General features: G+C 35.5%; 1 long non-coding RNA gene across 1 annotated transcript; it reads right to left on the bottom strand.

Annotated features, from left to right (window-relative positions):
- Window positions 1–652: 652 nt before the first annotated feature.
- Window positions 653–3,201, bottom strand: LOC131801442 (uncharacterized). Its single transcript, XR_009341829.1, has 4 exons — window positions 2,325–3,201; window positions 2,127–2,267; window positions 1,220–2,067; window positions 653–1,153 (listed from the first exon to the last, which is right to left on the bottom strand). It is a non-coding gene; the product is annotated as an uncharacterized LOC131801442 (long non-coding RNA).
- Window positions 3,202–24,220: the final 21,019 nt, after the last annotated feature.

The following is a 24,220-nucleotide window of genomic DNA, read 5'->3' as shown; positions in this document are numbered from 1 at the left end:
GTGGCATTATATAAATATTGGATAACTTTGGACCTAAACTGGGATTTCCGCTGATAACAATTTCCGAGACTTGATTGCTAATTACATAAACCTTTGGATCATCATAAAAGTTTAGTTCTTTTAAAATTTTTAAAAGTCTATATTCCGTTCTAGTTTCTTCGAAAGGATTTTTACAAAAGTTTAGTAAGTACCTTAAGTCTTCATAATTTGGATGATCAGTTATATATTTTTCAATTGTACATGAAATGGATGAAAGCAGAATTGAAACAGAATGTTGTATTTCTATAACATGATTTCTAGGCATATAGCTTTGACCATGTAATTGTAAAGACAGATATAAGGTTTTCTTTTTCAAAACATTTAAATCCTTTTCTATTGTATTGTTGTTAATAACAGTTTCACTGTTTGTATAATCATTTTCTTTTGATGATGACATTTCAACTGGCACATTAATGGCTTTAACCATTGGTGGAGCTTTTGTGTGATTCTTGTGAAGTTTTTCTAAATGAATTCTGAATGACGTAAATTTTGTAAATGTTTGCTTACAGTTGTCCTGAACGCATTGTACTTTTAAAAATTTAGTGGACATTAAATGGTCTGTTTTCAAATGAGCTATTAAAAGATTTGCCTTATCAAAATGCTTACGGCAACGAAAGCAAATATACATTTTGAATTGTACTTTAATTATTGTTGCAGAAATTAATAAGTGAAGTCAAATTAACTGATTTTATATCATATACAGTATTAATTTCATAAAAATATTTTTGGATAAAAATCCATGGAATTTGGCAGGCATTTGGATATTTTAAAGAAAGTGCATGAAAAATTTTAAAACATGTATCTAAACATTCGAGGAACGATTGAAATTTTAACAAATTGTGGTTAAAAAAAACATAAAAACCTTTTATATTGAAATCGGACAAACCCTCCACAATTATAAATGGCTGTATAGTTAATCCAGCATTGTAATACTTTTCAGTGACTGTATCAATTTGCCTTTTATAATCGTTAATTGTCGGTAGTCGCAGTACGAAACTTTCCTGCGAATCAGCTATTGTTACTTTTTTTCGTAATTTACCGTTTCCACATTTAAACCTAGCAGGTGATGGTAAAACTGAATTCAACAGTATTGCGTATATATAATCTTGAGCATCTGCAACCGAAATATAAAATAAATATTACTTTTAATGTTTATGATAAATCAGGAATTAAAATTTACCTATGCTGCTTGCCGTCAAAACATTTGCGAAGAGTTGTTTGCAATGTTCGTTATGAATATTTTTCCCATAATAATTGTAAATTTTTTTCTTAAATTGGTCCCATTTAGAAAGTAGAAGATTGCCTTTCTGTGGATACATAATATCGAAATCAATGTTGACCTAAAACGAAACATTAGTATCCATATACAAATAAATAGCTCATGGCTACTTACCAATTCTGAAGCTCTTGCATCGGACAACTTCGTCCATTCAAGGAGAAATGTATGGCTACTTAAATTTTTTATATCTCTTTGCCGTATGTTAAAAGATCTTTTCCATTTTTCGCAGATCGATCCCCAATCATTACATTCTCTTAGTAAGGAAGCTTTCAATGAATTTTCAACTGATTCATCAATTTCGGGAACATCTTTGTTACAAAAATTAGGAGATGTGTGAGTTGCTGCTTTGCTTGTGCTAGGCTCGGAAATCAAAAGCTTTATTCTTTTGGACTTCTTGTTTCTATACTTGGCATAAAGTTTTCCGCTTGCGTTGTTCTTTCCTTTTCTTGAAATGTAATAATAATCCTAAAAATAAAGACATATTATAAGTTAAGAAACTACATAATCAGATACGTTGTTTATATTGTTAATCTTACCCTCATTTCGTTTTCAAGAGGAAAAACGGAACAAATTTCATCCAATATGCGCATATAGTCTTGAGTGTAAAGAGTAACATTGTTGGTTAAAATATCTTCAATAATTATATTAATTATATCATCTCTTTGCTCGTCACTTAATTTCTTATTAACGCTACTACATTCAAGCGCTAGTTTCCCCTTCGAGGTATGTGTTAACAATTCCGTTAGATCCTATATTAAATAAAAAAACTACATTAACTATGCTTACACAAATATTACTCTTACCTTACCTCTGACAAAATTCCTTTGGCTTTTGAGCAGTTCGAACCTGTAGTGTCGGGAGTACCAGGAGTACTTGCAGGTGTCTCGTTGCGTTTCCACCATTCACCTATTTTAGATGGAACTGACATAGTTTCGTCATCAATCCCGAGCTATTGTTATGACAATATTAATACTGAGTTCAACTCTGTAAAACAAATAATACGTACCTTTCGTTTTTTCCAAGCAAAGAGCTTTTCTCTGAATTCAACACGCAGTCCCAATGGTGGCACTGCTTCCTTTAAATCTTCTTTTTTCAAGTACTGCAAGCTGCGAAATGTTACATGTGATGCTAAAAGAACAAAAAAGAAAATTCTTTGTTAATTACACTGATTAACTGAAAAATTCATTTTTATTTACTTACCTTTTAATTGTTCAAAAAGCGACTCCATATTTATTCCTTTTAAGAACTCCCTTAACATATAATCGTCCTCATTGTTTTCCGCATCTTGACTACTGCAATGGTTTGTATCGCGAACCACAACAATATTGCCATCGATTTCTAACAACTCACCAATGATATTTTGAGGATCTTGCGAATTATTATTCATTTTCAATAAATTTTTTGCACAATGCGTCCTTTCTCTTTCAATAACACGGAAAAAATGGTAAATATGCAGCCGATTGCACACGAGTAAAAAAAATGACAACGGTGGTGCATGATTCATACACGGTAGTTGCTAAAATGGCAACGATCGTGTACGATTCATGCACGTCGGTGTACAAAGTAACAACGGTGGTGCATCATTATGCAGGTGGTGGTGCATAATTCATACACGACCGGTGTCATATTGACAACGACCGTGTGTGAATCATGCACCACCGTTGTCATTTTTTACTCGTGTGTAATCGGCTGCAATTACCAATATTACAAATGGACAAATTAAGCACGGCTGTTGTTGGTACCGAAAGTTGACCACGTCTCGGTGTCAATTTGAGCACGTTCGTGCACAATTCACCAACAGCCGTTGTTGAAAAATATAACAACGGGTCGTTGCGAAAATGACAACATACGTGCTTGATTTCGCAACGGGATTTTTCCCTCAGTGTAGTACTCTTCGTACCGTAAGTTTTTGCTTTCTTCAGGCATATTCGGAATAATATTTGTAATATAACCATATTCGTGCACTAAATGAGATTTTCCCTTGCGATATTTAATAACACGTTGGGCGCCATTCGAAGACTAAGCTGAGCGATTCTTCCCTAATTGCTAGCAAATAAGAAATAATATGTGTGATATAATCAAATCAGGATAATTAGATTTCATATTGAGATATTTTGAAATTTAGGGCATTTTCCCCAAGTTGGGCTCCATTGGACGCCAAACGACATTTTCGTTGTGAACTCCTTATTCTTGCGAGCATTCCCTTGCAATATTCAGAAAGTTTAGTCAATTTCCCTACGTCGGGCGCCATGGCAAAGGGAATTATTTGATTTATACTTTTCCTCTTTCAGGTAAGTTGGGAATAATTCGATATTTAGAAATTCAGATTGTTTCCCAACGTTGGGCGCTACTTGACAATAAAGATAATTTTATACCCTACACCACATAATGTTAAGGGTATTATGTCTTTGTGCATTTGTTTGTAACATGGAGAAGAAAGCGAGATAAACCCATAGGTACTTTTAAGAATCTTCATAGAATAACTTTCAGTAAGTTCGTCCGTCCGCCATGTATTCTTGTGAACAAAATGCATATCGCATTTATTATCCGATTGAGGTGAAATTTTGAAATAAAACAATGAAAAACCTGCAATCAACTTCAGACTGCTATCATTTCTAAGCCACTCGTCCGACAGCTGTTAAAATTATTAGTGACAATTTTCCCAAAAAAAGTTATTCGTGATGGAATTCAAGCGTGATAGTGTGCTTTCTTTATATTTGGCTGGAAAACCACAAGTGGTTATCGTTAGAGCACTCCAGCATTTAAATGTGAATAAATCTTTTGTGTCTCGTACCATCTTTCGTTACCGTGATCCTTGGTAGCGTAGCCCGACGTCAAGGAAGAGGACGGAAGGAAACACCAACATCAGCAGAAATGGTTCGAAAAGTAAAGAAGCGACTTGATCGAAGCCCGCGTCGCAGTTGCCGAAAAATGGCTCGTGAGCTGAACATATCGCAATATTCCATTCGACAAGTCCTGAAAAATAAGCCCGGGTACAGCCATTGAAATTCCAAAAAGTGCAAGAACTTACACCGCAACGGAAAGAAAATAGACTCAAAAGAGTTAAAACTAAAGAGTTGTTTCGCTTGGCCGAAAGTGGTGAACTGCCGAATTTGGTTTTCTCCTATGAGAAAACATTCGTTATCCAGCAGTTTGTAAACAAACAAAATGATAGTGTTTACTTGCCAAATAGGTCAGCTGAAAATATGCACCTTCGATTGGCCACCAGAATTCAAGCGCCGGCCATGGTGACGGTGTGGGCCGCCATAACAGCCGATGGACGTTCTCCGCTCGTATTATTCGAATAATGCCGAATATTATCGCGAAAATATTCTGGAGGGTGTATTAAAACCTTGGGCAAGCAAACATTTTAGCCGCAGACCTTGGACATTCCAACAGGACTCGCACTCAGCAGGCGCCACCTAAGAATGGTTAAAAAATGAGGTTCCTCGCCACCAAAATCTCCGGATATCAATCCGTTGAACTTGTGTGTCTGGAGTATTTTGGAAAGCAAGGTTGGCACTAAAATATACCAAAGTGTCGATCACCTCAAGCAAACGCTTTGCCGTGTATGGGTCAAAATACCGCAGAGCAATATTCGGGCAGCGTGTGACGGTATCATTGGCCATTTGAAGGCCATAATTCTGCCAAAGGTGACCAATTCGATCAAACCTTATTTAAAATTTGATGCTATTTCCGACATTTTTTGCTTTTATTCAATAAAATTAAAAACATGCAAAAATTATGGTGTTGGACTTTGTTGCAGTTTTTTTTTTATCTCACCCTGTATGTTGTACAGTTTAGTACTTTTCGTGCACTTATAATGCGAATTTCCATAAACTCTTTGGTACATCTATCATATACTCCATCAGTGTCCCTTGTTCCAAACTTAAAGCTTCTAGCTCTACTGCTTCCTCAAATACAAAGCGTACCATATTTCGTACCTTTTAATATTTTTCGTACCGCTCTAGTACGAATTTCCAAAAACCCAGCCTTATCTGACCCGTTCGGACCTAAATTTCAAGATTCTAACTTCAGCCGTTTCGCCTGGGCGTTGATGAATCGTTAAGTCAGATAATTTTAGTCAATCATAAAATCTTAGGACTTCTCGGCTATGAATATGAGAATATTTTTGAGGTATTCATGAAAAAATTGATTTTCAAAAATTTTGGATCTGAAAATTAGATTTACATATACGTCGCTTTTGACGCTACTAGTAATGACAACTATATATCCTCTGCATTACCGAAAAGCTAAAAAATAATGAGATGTTCCTATAAAAGGTACAAGGCACGGCGGCACCGAGTGCATAATGGATAATGTAAATTTGAAGAAAGTCACTATGTATGTATATGTGTATGTGGGTGTGTATAAGAACATATGTTGCAATAAGCCTTAAACCAGTCATCAAAGTGAATTCTATCAAAAAATGCATTTGTTCCGAATTGAAAAAAAAATCAAAAAAAAAATATTCTACACCGATGTTGTTGTTAATCTCCGTACTGACGAAACCTTTAATTGTTGTGACGATGATGAACTACGAGACATTTATTTATTTAGAGCTACGTTTTTTTTTCTTTCCTTTTTTGTCTTCGATGCCTAATTCCCTACTCCAACTCTGGAGCAGAACGACACGATTGTGAGTTCTTTGCTGGGGTTTTTGATGAAAAATTACATTTTTTGTGGTGGAAGATTGATATTTGAAGATTAAACTAAGTATTGTACCCAAAGTAGTAGAAAAAAAATACAAAACAATGGAACTACAAACTCACCGACACACACACACAAACAGAGTCACACAAAAGGAGTACTCTTAAGGTGGTGGTGTAGTATTTTTTTCGGTTTTGTTCATTTCTGTGACCAACATCTAATCTCAATTGAGGTGTGTCCGTCATGTATTGAAATTTAAACTTTTTTTGAAATTTGATTATGAGATTAAGCCACAAAATGTTCCAACACACACATACTTCTCTGCAGCAGCAGAGCTCTAATTCAGCCAAAACAAAAACCGAAAAAATTGCCTTAGGTTTTAAAAATTTCTTTTTAATTTTTAGCTGATTTTCTTTAGAAACCAGGGCATATTTTGTTAAACTCTTATTTTTAGACATTCAAAAAACACTTGAAATTAAGTGATTGAGAGGGTTTCTACTTCTTTCACATTTCCCCTGACCCCAGAAAACGTTTTAAACTCGTAAAAAATCTATTTCCTGTGTGTCAAGTGAAGATTTCCCAGCCCTGATTGAGCCACCAATGTTGTAATTTTCCTGTATTTTTCCTAGTTATTTTTAAGAGGTTCCCTTTTCCATTTCCCCTTCACCGTCTTCCTACAAATTGTGTACATGCTTTACATATTAAAGAGGTTCTATTTTCGCTGTTGTTGTTGTTGTTCTTGGTATCTCAAGTGATTAAAATCATTACACGCACTTTTAGTTCACGAAGCGATAAGGTGATCGATCTATCTAACCAGGTTCATCATCATTTCTACCTGGCTTAAGTATTCTCTCTTTCTCTATTTTCGTTTGTTGTCTTAGTCTAAAATAAACACTTTACCTGGTTTACTAGGGGAGGATAGCCATTGAATTTGATTTAGAACATCATTTTACGGCCAACGTTTTCGAGTCATTCAAAATAAATAAACAAATGAATAATTTGAAAATTATCTATCATTTGTAGGACTGGGAATGCCACATAGTTGGAAGTTATACGAATTCAGAATATTGCTGGAATAGAATAGCTGATTAATAGTTCAAAAAGTAAAAAAGTTGTAGGTTCGGCCGGGCTGAACTTTGAATACCATCCGCCATATGCAACAAATAAGGAAATTTTCAAAAAAAAAAAAAAAAAAATAAAATCCATTAACAATTCTATTAAAATACCGAATATTGGAAGGTGCCGCTACATGGGGGATATACGATATTGTGGACCTATATTAACAATTCTATTTCAGGGGGAAAAGTACTTACAAAGAACTTCTTTTGTAGAATTTCAGACAATTCCATTGAACATTTTGGCTAAAATAAAAAAAATACCGACTATTGGGGGGTACCGTTATATGGGGGATATACATATATATCGTGGATCTATATTAACAATTCTCTTCTAGGGGATAAAGTACTCACACGGAACTCCTTGTGTGAATTTGCATACAATACCGTTAAAAAAAATGTGGCTAAAATCATCAAAATACAGAACATCGGAGGGTACCGTTAAATAGGGGCTATACGATATCGTAGATCTTATAGATAATACTCTTCCAGGGGATAAAGTAGTCACAAAGAACTCCTTGTGTGGATTTAAATCATAAAAATACCGAATATCGGAAGGTGCCGTTATACGGGGGATAAACGATATTGTGGACCTATAACAAAAATTCTCTTTCAGGGCGTAAAGTACTCACAAGGTATTTTTTAGTGCCAACCTTGCTTTCCAAAATACTCCAGACACAATAGTACAACGGATTGGTATCCGGAGATTTTGGTGACCATTATGCGCTGGAAATGAAGCGAGGAACCTATATTTGTAACCATTCTTGGGTGGCACGTGCTGAGTGTGATGGTGTTGAGCCCTGTTGGAATGTCCAAGGCTTGCGACTAAAATGTTTGCATGCCCAAGGCTTTAATACACCCTCCAGAATATTTTCGCGATAATATTCGGCATTTATTCTGATACGATCGGAGAGCGACCATCGGCGGTTATGGCGGCCCACACCAGCACCATGACCGTTGCTTGAGTTCTGGTGGCCAACCGAAGGTGCATTTTTTCAGCTGAACTCTTTGGCAAGTAAAAACGATAATTTTGTTTGTTTACAAACTGCTGGAAAACGAATGTTTTCTCATCGGAGAAAACAAAATTCGGCAATTCACCACTTTCGGCCAAGCGAAACAACGCTTTAACTATTTTGAGTCTATTTTCTTTCCGTTGCGTTGTAAGTTCTTGCACTTTTTGGAATTTCAATGGCTTTACCCCGAGCTCATTTTTCAATATTTGCCGAATGGAATATTGCGATGTGTTCAGCTCACGAGCCATTTTTTGGCCGCTGCGACGTGGGTTTGGATCAAGTCGCTTCTTTACTTTTCGAACCATTTCTGCTCATGTTGCTGTTTTCTTCCGTCCACTTCGTTGACGTCGGGCTACGCTACCAGTATCACGGGAACGGTACCAATTGTACGAAACACAAAAGATTTATTCACATTTAAATGCTGGAGTGCTCTAACGATAGCCCCTTGTGATTTTCCAGCCAAATATAAAACAATTAACACTATCACGCTTGAATTCCATCACGAATAACTTTTTTTCTGGAAAATTCTCACCAAAATGCTTTTGTACGCTTGTAAACAATATAATGAGCTGTCACTGGAATAATTTTAACAGCTGTCGGACGAGTGGCTTAGAAATGAAAGTTTGAAGTTGTTGCAGTTTTTTCATCTTACCCTATATTGATTATAACTAACTAATCACATTCACCACGAATTTGATTTATATTTGGTATTTAAGAAGATTTGTGTAGACGACAATCCTTGAAGTATAGAATGGAGGTTCCTGTTTTGGTATGGCTCCCATACAACGGCCTCGCCCACTTTATGGTTTTTTGAAAAGTTTAACTGCATTTTCCGAAGGGTCTTTCCGTATTTGCAGTTTAAAGTGGAACACGTTTGAATTCAGATACTTTTATATAAAAATTTTTTCTTCACCCAATGGTAGAGGTTACTAAAAATTCGGCCCGGCCGAATTTAATGTTTTTTTACTTGTTTATACTCAAAATGCGCAATGGATTTCAGCCGTATCCTTCCTCATAATACCAAATTTAAGTAACATTTTGTACGCATATCCAACAAAATCTACATCTCTCCATCAGTGATCCTAAATCAGTACCATTTAGTTATATTCGAACATTTATAGTACGCATTTGAAAAATCCTCACTATATGCCAGCAGAGAACTCAATATCCAATTTCTGAATTTCAGCTCTATACATTCGCTCAATACCAATTTTAGTAGCATTAAGTACTATTTGTACAATTTCGTACAAATTTGCAAACCCACCTCCAACTCTGAACCTTAGATACGCACAGTTATTTCAATATCAAATTTCAGGATGTCATCTACTTATTTTCCCCACTACCAAATTTAGTACCACTTAGCACAATTATGATACGCATATCAAAAACCGATACCTAGTTTAGTACTATTTAGTACTTTTCGAACAATTATATCAGGCATATTCAGAACCAACTCCATATCTTAATCCAAAATCCCAACAGAGATCTCAATATCAAATTTTGGGATTCCAGCTCTATCCCTTCACACAATACCATATTTACTACCATTTAGTACTTTTCGAACAATTATAGCACACATTTCTAAACTCACCTCCATATCTCAATATGTCATTTTGATATTCCAATACTATCCCTTCCCTACTAAATTTAAATATTTAAATTTAATTTTTTTAAATTTAGCAATTTTCGTACAATTATAGTACGCATTTCTAAAACCACCCCCATATCTCGATTTCAGATACCAAGAGTGATCCCAATATCAAATATGAGGATTCCAGCTCTATTGCGTCACTCAATACCAAATTTAGTACCACGTCCTTGTGGACGATTATACTACACATTTCCAAATCTAAATCCCAGATGCGAATAGAGATCTCAATATAACTTTTAAGGATTCGAGTCAAATTCCTTCTTTTACAACAATTATAGTACACATTTCCAAAACCACCCCCAAACATCGATAACTGTCAAATTTGAGGATTCTAGCCCATCCAGCATTACCAAATTTGGTACCATTAGTACTTTTCTTACAATTCCAGATACCAACAGACATTTCGGAATTCCAGCCTTATTCCTTCCCTCAATACCAATACCACTCTTTCTCTCTCTCTCTCTATCTCTCTCTCTCTCTATCTCTCTCTCTCTCTCTTCGCCCAATATTAAATTTAGCACTTTTCGTATAATTTTTGTACCCATTTGCAAAACCGTTCCATATCTCAATCATAGACACCAATCACCTCCATATCTCAATTTCAGATACAAACAGACACCTCAATATCAAATTAGAGGATTCTAGCCCTATCCCTTCCCGCAGTACCAAATTTTGTACGATTCAGTACTTTTCGTACAATTACGATACACATATCCGAACCACCTTAATTTGTCCAGGCTACACGTGAACAACGGCTCAAATGCCAAATTTCAGATTTCAAGCACTATATGGTCACCCAATTCCAAATTGTACAAAATATAGTACTGTTTGTACTTTTCGTGCACTTGTAGTACACATTTTCAAAACCACCTCTGATTGTCCAATGCAAAGCATTCAATTTGCAGTAAAAGTTAGTACTTTTCGTACGCTCATCGGGATGACGTTTCTCGAATGTCTGAGTTCAGTGAATGAAGTTAAATTGAATACGATTTTTAGGTACAGGGTTGCCCATATTCGACGGACCCATCTGGAAACGCCATAACTTTTGACAGAGATGTCACATCGCTTAATTACATACCGCGTTTGAAGCTTCAGTCCAAGCAGATTTTTACCATGAACCAATACACGCCACGCGAGCGCTCTGAAATTTACATTCAACAGAAGAAGTCAATTGTGAAAACTCAACGTGCTTTTAAAACATTAAAAAATGTGAGAAGTGTGCCTTCTAAGAGAGAGAGAGAGGTCCCCAAGAATATCCCAAAAACGCCGTTCTCAGCAGTTGGGCATGGCTCGGTCCACTTTACAACGGATTATTCGCATTGATTTGCATTTGTTCCCGTACAAAATTCAATTGACGCAATGAATGTTGCCTGCGAACAAGCCTTGTCGATTAGAATGGGCCCAAAGGTCCGTCGAATATGGGCAACCCTTAATTCCTTACACTATTGTTTCTAATATAGCCTATGACCAAAAAATTGTTACAAAAATTAGTATAATTTTGTGCCAGAAGTACGAATTGATATTATCTACTACTTTGAATTGAATTTTATTTTCAGTTTTCAAGAGAAATGACAAAGGGGGGCCGACGAGAGTACTGACCACCAAATTATCTCTATTTTTATACCCTACACCACATAGTGGTAAGGGTATTATGTCTTTGTGCATTTGTTTGTAACATGGAGAAGGAAACGAGATAAACTTTTGAGAACCTTCATAGAATCACTTTCTGAGTCGATTTATGCATGTCAGTACGTCTGTCCGTCCGCCCGTCCGTCCGTCTGTCCATGTATTCTTGTGAACAAAATGCAGGTCGCATTTATTATCCGATTGAGATGAAATTTTCCAAACAATATTTTTTTGGCCCAAGGACGAACCCTATTGAAATTGGTAAGAATCGGATCAAATTTACATATAGCTCCCATATATATCTTCATCCGATTTCAGGTTAAATGTGCACCAAATGTCCAGTATCAGTCCAAATTACCTGAACTTTGGCACACTAACCGAGTTCGGCCTAGAAGCAAGTATATCAAATTTGAAAAGAAAATCGGTTCAGATTTGGATATAGCTCCCATATATATCTTTATCCGATTTCGGGTTAATTGACTACCAAATGGCCAATATCAGCCCATATGGCCCGAATTTTGACACATGTGGCCGAGATTAGCCTTAAAGCAAATACAACAAATTTGGAGAAAATCGGTTCAGAAACAGCTATAGCTCCCATATATATGTTTTATCCGATTTGGTGTTTAAGCCTCTCACATTCGTAATATGCACTCCACAAGAATGATATTTGGTACCAGATATGAGATACAGCCCAGAAATAGCTGTTTGTAATTTTATCGAAATCGGTTCAGATTTGGATATAGCTCCCATATATATCTTCAGCCAATTTCGGGTTAATTGTGCACCAAATGGACGATATAAGTCCAAATGGACTGAATTTTAGTACATCGGACCAAATTCAGCCTAGAAGCAAGTACATCAAATTTAGTGAAAATCGGTTCAGATATAGATATAGCAACCATATATATGTTTCATTCGATTTCAGATTAATTGTGCACTAAATGGTCAATATCAGCCCAAATCACCTGAATTTTCGTACATAAGACCCAATTCAGTCTAGAAGCTAATACGTCAAATTTGGAGAAAACCGGCTCAGAGATAGCTATAGTTCGTAAAATGCACGATAGAATTAGATAGATTTTGATTTTGTACCAAATATCTCTGAAATGCCCTGTATAAACCTTTTTACGAGAGCTCTACTAAATATGCATAGTGGTGTAGGGTATCATATAGTCGGCCCCGCCCGACTTTTGAGCTTTCCTTGCTGGTTTTTTTTATTTTTTTACTATTTTTTTTTTTTTTTAACAAATTTTTGATTTTTCAAATGGATATTGAGCCTTTCTATAGGATTGGATTTTTTGAGATTTTTTTAAATATGCCAACATTTATGTATGCCTCTAAATTTTGGAAATATATAAAATTCTATGATTGTACTTACATTAGAATGATTCATACCAATCTATTCAATTCGTATTTGAAAATAGGCTGATGGACATAAATATATACATACCTTTATACATAGATATGTATGTACATACAGGCGTCAGTTTTTATTGTCATCCAGACGTCATGTATTTTACCTATCCACCAAACAGGGCAACACTCAGTTTGACAGCAGATTCCATTAACACAACCAACTGACGACCAACATTGACATATTGCTGACAAAAAATTTAGGAGTTCTTTGACAGAAGTTGGTTCGGCTTATCAGTTCGACAGTTAACCGTTTCGATTTTTTTTGTAACAGCGGTCTAATGATTCGAAAAGGGATTCCAAATTGTACTCTATTTACAGTCATGTACGTTTGTGTGTATTTGGTTTGATAATTACTTGAATTAATGAGTTCTCTTTTCTTTCGTTTGTTTGTTTGTTCGAAATAGAGATAAGACCTGCAGAATTTTAAGTAACGAATTGAAAAATATTCCTTAGAATACAAAAAAAAAATGCAACAAATCCCACTGTGGAGAACAAGAAATATGTAAAAGATAATAGTGGTCATCGATTTTCAAAAATAGAGCAGCGGTATTGTTATTTGAAGGAGTAGCAAAGGATATTTGTACAGGAACGGTAACCTCAAAATAGAGGAACTACAATCAACGCACAGACGAAACGGCTGTAGTTAGAATTTTGGGTTCTTGGAAATTCGTACTAAAACTATATGAAAAGTACTAAAAATTGCATACTTTGTATTGGAGAAACGGAATAAACTAAAATTCTGAAATTTGGAATGAGAGTCACTCCATCAGATAAATGTGCCTAAGGGTTTTTTAGAAACTCCAATGTTACGAAAAATTCTAAAATGGTACTAATCTTCTAAAATAGTACCATTTGGTATTATGTGAACGGAACTAGCTAAAAACTTGGTATGAGAATCAAGTTTGGAAATGTGTACTAAGTGTGCGGCCTGTACTAAAAGGTACTAAATTTGGAACAGTTTGGTTGAGGGTAAACGGATGAAGATCGAATTGGTTTCCGAAAAAAGTGGTGGAGTTGGCTTTCGAAATATGCAATAAAATTATTAAAACTAAGTGGTACTAAATTGGGTGAAGGGATAGACCTGGCATCTTCAAATTTGATATTGAGGTCTTTGTTGGTATCTGAGATTAAGATATGGAGATGTTTTTGGAAATGTGTGCTATAATTGTGCGAAAAGTACCATATACTTGTAGTATTAAATTTGGTATTAGAATCCTCACATTTGACGTTGAGGTGTCTGGAATTGAGATGTGGAGCTGATGTTTGAGATGTGTAGGAAAATTGTTCGAAAAGTACTAAGTGGTACTAAACTGAATATTGGGCGAAGAGATTGAGGTGGAATCTCAAACTGTTGCCGTGGTTGAGAGAAGAGACTGGTTTTGGATATGCGTACTATAATTGTACTAAATTGTACTAAATTAGAGAGCTCACATCCAGAAAATTGATATTAAGGTCTCTGCTGGCATCTGGTGTTGAGAACTTTTATATTTTTTGTATACCCTCCACCATAGTATGAAGGTTATATTAAGTTTGTCATTCCGTTTGTAACACCTTGAAATATGCATTTTAGACCACACAAAGTATATATATTCTTGATCAGCATAAAATTCTATGTCGATTTAGCGTAGTCCGTCAGTCTGTAGAAATCACTCTAGCTTCCGAACGAATTGAAGTAAATTGATAAAATTTTGCTCAAATGTGTGTTATGTCTGCAGGAATTTTGGTATTGAAAATGGGCCATGTAGATCCACGTTTTGGCATAGCCCCCGATATAACGGTACCTCCCGATATTCGGTATTTTGATAATTTTAGCGAATTTATTCACCGGAATTGTTTTAAATTTGGTATTTAAAGTTCGTAATGGATACTACAGCCTACGACAGAAAATTGTCTGTGCAGGCCCACGTCTTCGTATAGCCCCCATATAACGGTACCTCCCGATATTCGGTATTTTGATTTTATCGACATTATAACCGATATTAAGTTTCGCATTTGAATATTTTAATGGCTTATGACATATGTTACCTACGCAGGTTCATGTCGTCGTATAGATCCTAACATAATAGCTACATTCGGTATTTTTAAGATTTTAACATAATTTTGAACGGATTTTATTGTTTTTGAGAATTGCCAAATTCGTTCCAAATGGTGGATTGCATTCAAAGTTCGGCCCGGCCGAACTTACAGGGTTTTTACTTGTTTTATTTTATTGAATGAAAGCAAAAAATTTCGGAAATAGCATCAAATTTTAGAATATGTTTAGATTTGTTCGAATTGGTCACATTCGGCACGAATTATGGCCAATGAAACCGTCACACGCTGCCCCAATGCGGCTCTGCGGTATTTTGGCCCATTTCCGACGAAGCGCTTGCTTGAGGTAATCGATACTTTGGTATTTTTTTAGAGACAACCTACTCAACCTTCAACCTTTTTTTAGTGCCAACCTTCTCTCGAGGAACCTCATTTTGTAACCATTCTCGGGTGGCGCGTGTTGAGTGCGATGGTGCTGAGTCCTGTTGGAATGCCCAAGATCTGCGACCAAAATTTTTGCTTGCCCAAGGCTTTAATACACCCTCTAAAATATTTTCGTGATAATATTAGGTATACGCTCGATTAATACGAGCGAAGAGCGACCATCGGCTGTTATGGCGGCCCACACCATCACCATGGCCGGCGCATAAGTTCTAGTGGCCAACCGAAGGTGCACATTTTCAGCTGAACTCTTTGGAAAGTAAACAGGATAATTTTGTTTCTTTACAAACTGCTGGACAACGAATGTTTTCTCATCGGAGAAAACCAAATTCGGTAGTTCACCAATTTCGGTCAAGCGAAGCAACTCTTTAGCTGTTTTGAGTCAATTTTCTTTCTGTTGCCGTGTAAGTTATTGCACTTTTTGGAATTTCAATGGCTTTACCCCGGGCTCATTTTTCAATGTTTGCCGAATGGAATATTGCGATATGTTCAGCCATCGCCATCACGAGTCATTTTTCGGCCACTGCGACGGGTATTTCGATCCAGTCGCTTCTTTACTTTTCAAATCATTCTGCTGATGTTGCTGTTTTCTTCCGTCCTCTTCCCAGTCGTCGGGCTACGCTACCAGTATCACGGTAACGAGCGATGGTACGAGACACAAAATTTGAGGATTTCAGCCTTATCCCATCGCCCACTACCAAATTTAGTACTACTTAGTACTTTTGAAACAAATATAATACATATTTCTAATATCACCTACATATGTTAACCACATACACCAGCAGTGATATCTATGCCAAATTTCAGGATTTTAGCATCAGTTATTCACCCCGACGTCAAGGAAGTGGATGGAAGAAAACAGCAACATCGGCCGAAATGGTTCGAAAAGTAGAGAAGCGATGGCTCGTGAACTAAACATATCGCAATATTTCATTCGGCAAATATTGAAAAATTAACTTGAGGTAAGCCATTGAAATTCCAATATGTGCAAGAACTTACACCGCAACAGAAAGAAAATAGACTCAAAAGAGTTAAAGAGTTGCTTCGCTTGGCAGAAAGTGGTGAACTGCCGAATTGGGCTTTCTCCAATGAGAAAACTTCCGCTGTCCAGCAGGAAAGAAAATGATCGTGTTTACTTGCCAAAGAGGTCAGCTGAAAATGTGCACCTTCGGTTGGCCACCAGAACTCAAGCGCCGGTCATGGTGTTGGTGTGGGCCGCCATAACAGCCGATGGTCGCTCTCCGCTCGTATTAATCGACCGTGACATCAGAATAAATGCTGAAGAAGAATGGTTACAAAATGAGGTTCCTCGCTCCATTTCCAGCGCATAATGGCCGCCAAAATCTCCGGATACCAATCCGTTGGACTATTGGGTCTGGAGAATTTTGGAAAGCAAGGTTGGCACTAAAAAATACCAAAGTGTCGATGACTTTTTAATATCACAATCGTACATTAAAAAAATAAATAAATATTTTGTAAGGTAATGTATAAGAGGATTTGTTTAAGAATTATTTTTAAAGAATTTTCTAGCAGCAATCTCGTTTTTTCAAGAACATTTTTTACACGAGGGTTTTTTAAGTTTTTTTTTTTGGAATACAATCGAGATTTTTTAAAAATTTTATGGATTTTCAGAACTACATTTTTTTTTTAAGTTTTTTCAGATCTACAATCGCGGATTTTGTGAGACAATTTTTGAAACTGTCCGAGCTACATTCGATGATTTCCTAGCTATGTAATTTTAACACATTGAATTATCATCTTGTTGTGGTCTAAACGTCGTCGTAAAATTAACACCCCAAAAATCTTGGTCAAAAGGAATCAACCACCATCCAACCAAATGAAAACTAACGTTTGCGTTAAAAACTCATCTCTAATAAATGCCTGTCAAACCAATCAACCCACATTCAATGGAATATAACACTTCATTCGACCCGTTTAAAGCTCATCCAACTGAGCATTTTCAACAATTGTCCCAACCTCAAAACGCACAAACCTTCCTTCCATACCAACATAAATACACAAAGAATCTGTAATTATAAGAGACGTAATGAAATTCGTCTCATATGACAATCATCTCCACCATGGAATCGGAAAAAACTGCGATGATGTTTCATCATCGTCATCATCATCACATTATTCGCTGGCATTTAGAAAAGAAATGTTCGATGCTCATTATGTTGGAAGGTGGTTTGGGGTGTTGGTGTGAAGATGATGATGACGACACGAACTACCAACCGATGATGAACCGAACACCGATGACGCGTTGTTACAATAATTATTATGATTGTTGTTATTATTACTATTCCCATTATGTATTGTTGTTGCTTACTCGTTATTGTTGATGTTGTTGTTTCCTTGATTCTCCCTTTTCGCCGTTTCTTCATAATATCGCACACTTTGTTTGAGATTCGTTAAGTTTTTGTTGTTGTAACTCTTTGGCTTATGTTTGTGGAATTTGTTGCCTTATGTGTTCATCGGTTTTGTTTTGCTTTGTAAATTTACTGCTCTCTTTTGTCGTATGTACTCGAATTGAATTTCAAGTACATAACACAATATGTACTTACAGTGGCTCAAAGTTCAAATGAGACTCAAACAAATTAAAAATATTAGTCGGTTTTGCTGACAGATGTATACCCTTAAAAAAATGTTCGATAATATAAATATATTGGACTTCTGTTATGATTATTCAAAATGTCGACACTCTATGGAGTAGATTCCGAAGGAATGGGCCAATATTGTCCATTTCGTATCGGACCGAAATAAATACGATATAAATATTGCGACACACCGGGTTTGGACTATACTGGTTACTTCCATCATTATACCCTATACCACATAGTGGTAAGAGTATTGTGCCTTGTCAGTCCGTCCGTCCGTCTGTCCATCTATTCTTGTGAACAAAATGCAGGTCGCATTTATTATCCGATTGAGATGAAATTTTCCAAACAACATTTGTTTGGGCCAAGGACGAACCCTATTGAAATTGGAGATACTCGGTCAAAATTTAGATATAGCTCCCATATATATCTTCGTCCGATTTGCCTTTTATTTTGCACCAAACGTGTAATATCTGCCCGAATAGTGTGGAATTTTACACATACAACCAAATTAGGCCAAATTATGCCAAATTTGATCGAAATCGGTTAAGATATAGCTATAGTTCCCATATATATTGTTCATCCGATTTGTTATTTTTGTCCTCCGCAGCCGCAATATGCACTCTGTATCAATAATATTTGGGGAAATATATCAAATGCAGCTCAGAAATACATTTGTCAAATTTTATCGAGATCGGTTCAGATTTGGATATAGCTCCCATATATATCTTTATCTGATTTCAAATTAATTTTGCACCATATGGGCAATACAAGTCCGAATTTAAAAGATACAAATGCTTCGGCACATATAGTCCTTTGAACTTTAAATTGCAATTATAATCATAGCGTGTATGATTGAATTCTCCCATAAAAGCTTTTAATTGTTATGTGGAGCTCTACTAAATTAGCAAAGTGGTGTAGAGTATCATAAAGTCGGCCCCGCCCGACTTGAGGACTTTCTGGTTTTATATTAGATATGTGACAATTTTTGGAAAATGTGTGTGAGATATCAAATATAGTCGACAGAATTATTCCATTTTCATGCTTCATCTTATACAGGTAAAACCAGTTAGGAAATGTCAAAAATCGGGTGGGGCCGACTATATGATACACTACACCACTATGCATACTTAGTAAAGCTCCCGTAACAAAATAATTTATTTGAAGTAGATCATATCTATCAACCGCCTATCAACATTTGTCTTTAGGGCAGTTATAGTTTGGTTTCAGAGGGAACTAATATAGTGAAGGCATTTCTAATTCTGAATCGGTTTTCACGAAATTTGACGGAGACGTTTTAACCTTTTAAATCGAATAACATTGCTATAGAGTGGATGACATCACTTCGAAAAGGTTTATATTAAAAAAATATTTGTCGGAGCCGAGTTCCACAAGATGGAAACGTAAGTCCCGAAATTCACTCCATTTGGACCGATATTTTGCCAAATAATGGCGCAATAAACCTAAAATCGGATTAAGAATATACAAGGTGAGATGAAAAAACTGCAACCAACTTCAGACTGCTGTCCTTTCTAAGCTATCACTCGTCCGACAGCTGTTAAAATTATTCCAGTGACAGCGTCGAAAAGCATTCTGGTGAGAATTTTCTAGAAAAAAAGTTATTCGTGATGGAATTCAAGCGTGATAGTGTGATGTTTTTATATGTGACTCGAAAACCACAAGTGGCTATAGTTAGAGCACTCCAGCATTTAAATGTGAATAAATCTTTTGTGTCTCTTTCCATAGGCACCATTACTGTGATAGCCAGTCGTCAAGGAAGTGGATGGAAGAAAACAGCAACATCAGCAGAAATTGTTCGAAAAGTAAAGAAGCAAATTGATCGAAACCCGCGTCGCAGTGAACGAAAAATGGCTCGTGAACTGAACATATCGCAATATTCCATTCGCCAAATATTGAACAATGAACTCGGGGTAAATCCATTGAAATTCCAAAAAGTGCAAGAACTTACACCGCAACATAAAGAAAATAGATTCAAAGAAGAGCTAAAGATTTGCTTCGGTTGGCCGAAAGTGGTGAAATGCTGAATTTGGTTTTCTGCGATAAGAAAACATTCATTGCCCAGCAAGTTGTAAATAAACAAAATAATCGTGCCACCATCGGTGGCCACCAGAACTCAAGCGATGGCCATGATGATGGTGTGGGACGCCATAACAGCCGATAGTCGCTCTCCGCTTGTATTAATCGAATCGAGGGTGTATTAAAGGAAGACCGCAGACATTGGATGTTCCGACAGGACTCAGCACCATTGCACTCAGCACGCGCCACCCAAGAATGGTTACAAAATTAGGTTATTCGCATCATTACAAGCGCATAATGGCCACCAAAATCTCCGGATACCAATCCGTTGGATTTTGTATCTGGAGAATTTTGGAAAGCAAGGTTGGCACTAAAGAATACCCAAGTATCGATCACCCCAAGCAAGAGCAACATTCGGGCAGCGTGTGTGTGACGTTTGCATTGGCCACTTGAAGGCCATAATTCGTGGCAAAGGTGACCAATTCGAACAAATCTAAACTTATTTTAAAATTTGATGCTATTTCTGACATTTTTTGCTTTCGTTTAATAAAATTTAAAAAAAAAAAAATATGTAAAAACTATGGCGTTTGACTTTGTTGCAGTTTTTTATCTCACCCTGTATATTATATTCACAACAGATCTTGTGTTAGCAAAAATGTTTGTATGTGTGAAATTTGAAGAGACTTGGATGCTTCTTCCTCTTTCTTTGAGAGTTTTATATTCAGATTGAGATTTACCAAGTCTGAGTAGAATCGAATGTTAATTACGCGATTTATGATATTCCAAATTTCGATCCTTTGTGGGGGAGGGACCAGAAGGAGTGGACCGATATTTTCCATCTTCACACCAGACCTTGGGTTAATGGAAATATCAGATTATCCTTCGTTTTTTGTGCAGTAAAATATTTTTTTTTTTGAAAATTGCGAACTTTAAGAGGGATAATGACATTTTATTTCATGATAGAACTGGGACATAAATACAAGACCTTCAAAAAGTCTTCTACAGATAAAAGACAATCAGAGTAGCCTTTTCTCGTCTTTTAACAAATAACTACAGAATATCATTTTGGATCTAGAATATTTGTCTAGCTGCAAATTATCCATCATCGCATTTATGCAGCGCGTATCAACGATGTTAATTACAATTGCATTCTAGTCTTATGTTTGTAGATATTTACACATTCTTGGCGATATATATTTCTCCCTCTCCCTCACTCACATTCCTATGTTCCCATGCTATAATAAATTACTGATTTGTTGTTTAATTATTGAAATATGAAACGCATTCCATTTAATATACCAACCCAGAATTTGTCGCAAACACTCACATACTCTCACATAACTCGAATCAAACCGATTATATGCAGGCATAGAGACTCGAGAGAACCCCCATCCCAAAGCTTAAAACATTGTTGTTGTTGCATTTTTATTACAATATTTAATGTTAATAAAAAGGGTTGCAACTTTGTTTGATTTAGTTTTGTTTGGAGTTTTTTTTGTTACAACAATAACATTATTATGTTCTGCAAGAGTTGAGAGAGAATGTTATTAACATTTGGTAAGCACTCAGCACATTATGTTGTTTAACAGCAGCATTAAATCGGTATAATTGCACATAAATACGCACAGTGTTTTGGTGGAAAATAATTATTTTCCTAATTTTGGAACAAATGCTATGAAATATATACAAATACTTTTCAATTTTTGTAGCTTAAAATATGAAACTATGAAAAAAATGTGAACTAATAAATGTTCTGAAAAATAACATTTTACATTTAATAATTAAAAAATAATTTATGACAGGATCTTAACAAAAATGGCACCTTTTCAAAAATGGTATATTATATTTTCAATGTCTTAAATTGCGGCAATCTTTGAGTTCTAAGCAAATATTTTGAAGACTTTCAAAACCAAAATTGTGGATTTTTTAGGCAATTTTCCAATGACCTAGATCTGATAATTTTTAACGAATATTTACTTATGACTTTGGAACACAATTTGGGGATTTCAAAGGAATATCCTACCTTATACAGTTTTTAGCAATTATTTTTGCAAGAACTTTTAAAGGTAGGGTCGTGTTTTATGAATACTTTATCAACGATTTTTGGAGCTAATATATAAAAAATATATATATATATTTGCAAAAACTTTCAGGGGTACAATCTTATATTTTTAAAAAGATTTTTTTTCAAAAAAAATTTTGAGAAAAAGCCAAGAATTTTAAACAAGGACCTTCAGAGCTAACTTAATGAATTTCTTCAAAGTTTTTGAAGCACCAGCAATGGAACAATCATGGATCTTCAAGGTATTTTATAGCTATAGTTGCGAAGGTTTTAAGAGTTGCTCCTCGGTTTTAGGAGTCAGGCCTAATCCCATTGTTATTTATTTATTTTTTTATTAGTACAACATTTGTATATTGGTGGAAAAATTACAATGTTTACCGATAGGTAAGGTAGAAAATACCACTCGTTTCGGAAAATGACACACATCCATATCAGCTTCCTTGCGTTTTTTATGAAATGTTCTCCCAAGAATGATTTAATTTGGGTTTTTTTTTCGGAATGATAAACTTAATGTAGAGGCTATTAATTTCAGTATAATTAACTAAAATGTAATTTACTTAACTACCATGAAAAAGGTCTACGTTAAAATTTTGGATTTGTTCCACCAATTCGTGTTAGGCATTTTTAGTACTCAAAATGCACAATTTCTTCAGTCTGACAACATTTTTATTCAAAACTTCATATATCGAAATACATTTTCAGACTTTCAAGGTTTTATATGTTATTCAAGTTTTTATTTTACGGAAAGAATTATACTAAAATTTTATACCCAAAAAGTCGTCAAAATCTATGAATTTTACGCCGGATGATATTAGAAAAACCTATGTACAATGAATACATATCCAATTTTTTATGTCCAAAAATATTTCAACATCTTCAAATGTATCAATTCACCTTATACCAAATTTAGTAGGTATATCCAAACCAATCTACTGTACTTTTCGTACATTTATAGGACGCATTTCAAAAAACATCTTCATATCCCAACCGCAGACAAAAACAATGAGATCTATGTCAAATTCTAGGATTTCAGCTCTATCCCTTCACCCAGAAGAAAGTTCGGTACTCTTTAGTACTTTTCGTACGATTATAACAAACCACTTCCATCTCTCAATTACAGATACCAACAGAGACCTCAAAATTAAATTTGAGGGTTTCAGTCCATCACCAAATACCAAATTTAGTACATTTTGGTATTTTTCTTACAAAAATAGGAGATACCAACAATAACCTCAATATCAAATTTGAGGTGTCCATTACTATTCCTTTAACCAATACCAAATTTAGTAATAATTAGTTCTTTTCGTGTAACTTTAGTACTCTTTTGCAGAATTATTATATGTCTCAATCCTAAAGAACACCAGCTATCGCTACATAATTTATACTAAATTTAGTACTGTTAAGTACTTAACGTACAAGAATAGTACGCATTTCCAAAACCATATCCATATCTCAATACTAGATACCAACAATTATCTCAGTATAAAATTTCACGTTTGCAGCGCTATCCCTTCACCCAATTCCAAATTTGGTACTTTTTGTAGAATTATAGTACACATTTCCAAAACCATACCCACATCTCAATTCCACATACCATTAGAAATCTAAATATAAAACTTCTGGATTTCAGCTTAATTTTTTTTTCACCCGATACCAAATTTAGTACCATTTAGTATTTATCGTTCAAATATAGAACGCATTTCCAAACACAGATAACATCTGTAATCTAAACATCCAATTTTGGAATTTTATATCTCTTCCTTTCACCCAATATCAAAAAATAATACCATTCAGTACTTTTCGTAATATTATAGTACACATTTTCGAAAGCACCTCCATATGTCCGGGCTACACATGAACAGCGACACTAATGCAAAATTTCAAACTGCAAGCACTATCTGTTCCCTTCAATACCAAATTGTACCAATGAAGTACTATTTAGTATTTTTCGTGCAATTGTAGTACACATTTTCAAACCCGCCTCTTTGTCACAAACCTGCCACCAACAGGAATCCCAGTACAAATTTTCAACATTTCAGCATCATCCGTTCACCCTTAACCAAACTTTTCTAAATGTAGTACCATTTCGTGCAGTTCGTACACTTAGTACACTCTTCCAAAAACTTCTTCATATATCAAACATACTTTCCAACCTTGATTCTCATCATTTTAAGTTTTTTGCTCTATAATAACACAAAGTGGTACTATTTTAGAAGTTAAGTTCCCTCGTAGAACTTTTCGTTCCCGTTTAGTACGAATT

This window comes from Musca domestica, unplaced genomic scaffold (assembly GCF_030504385.1).
Source record: "Musca domestica strain aabys unplaced genomic scaffold, Musca_domestica.polishedcontigs.V.1.1 16, whole genome shotgun sequence".
NCBI classification, from domain to species: Eukaryota; Metazoa; Arthropoda; class Insecta; order Diptera; family Muscidae; genus Musca; species Musca domestica.
Note: the sequence above shows the minus strand (reverse complement) of the source record. Positions and strands in the feature narration are given on the sequence as shown.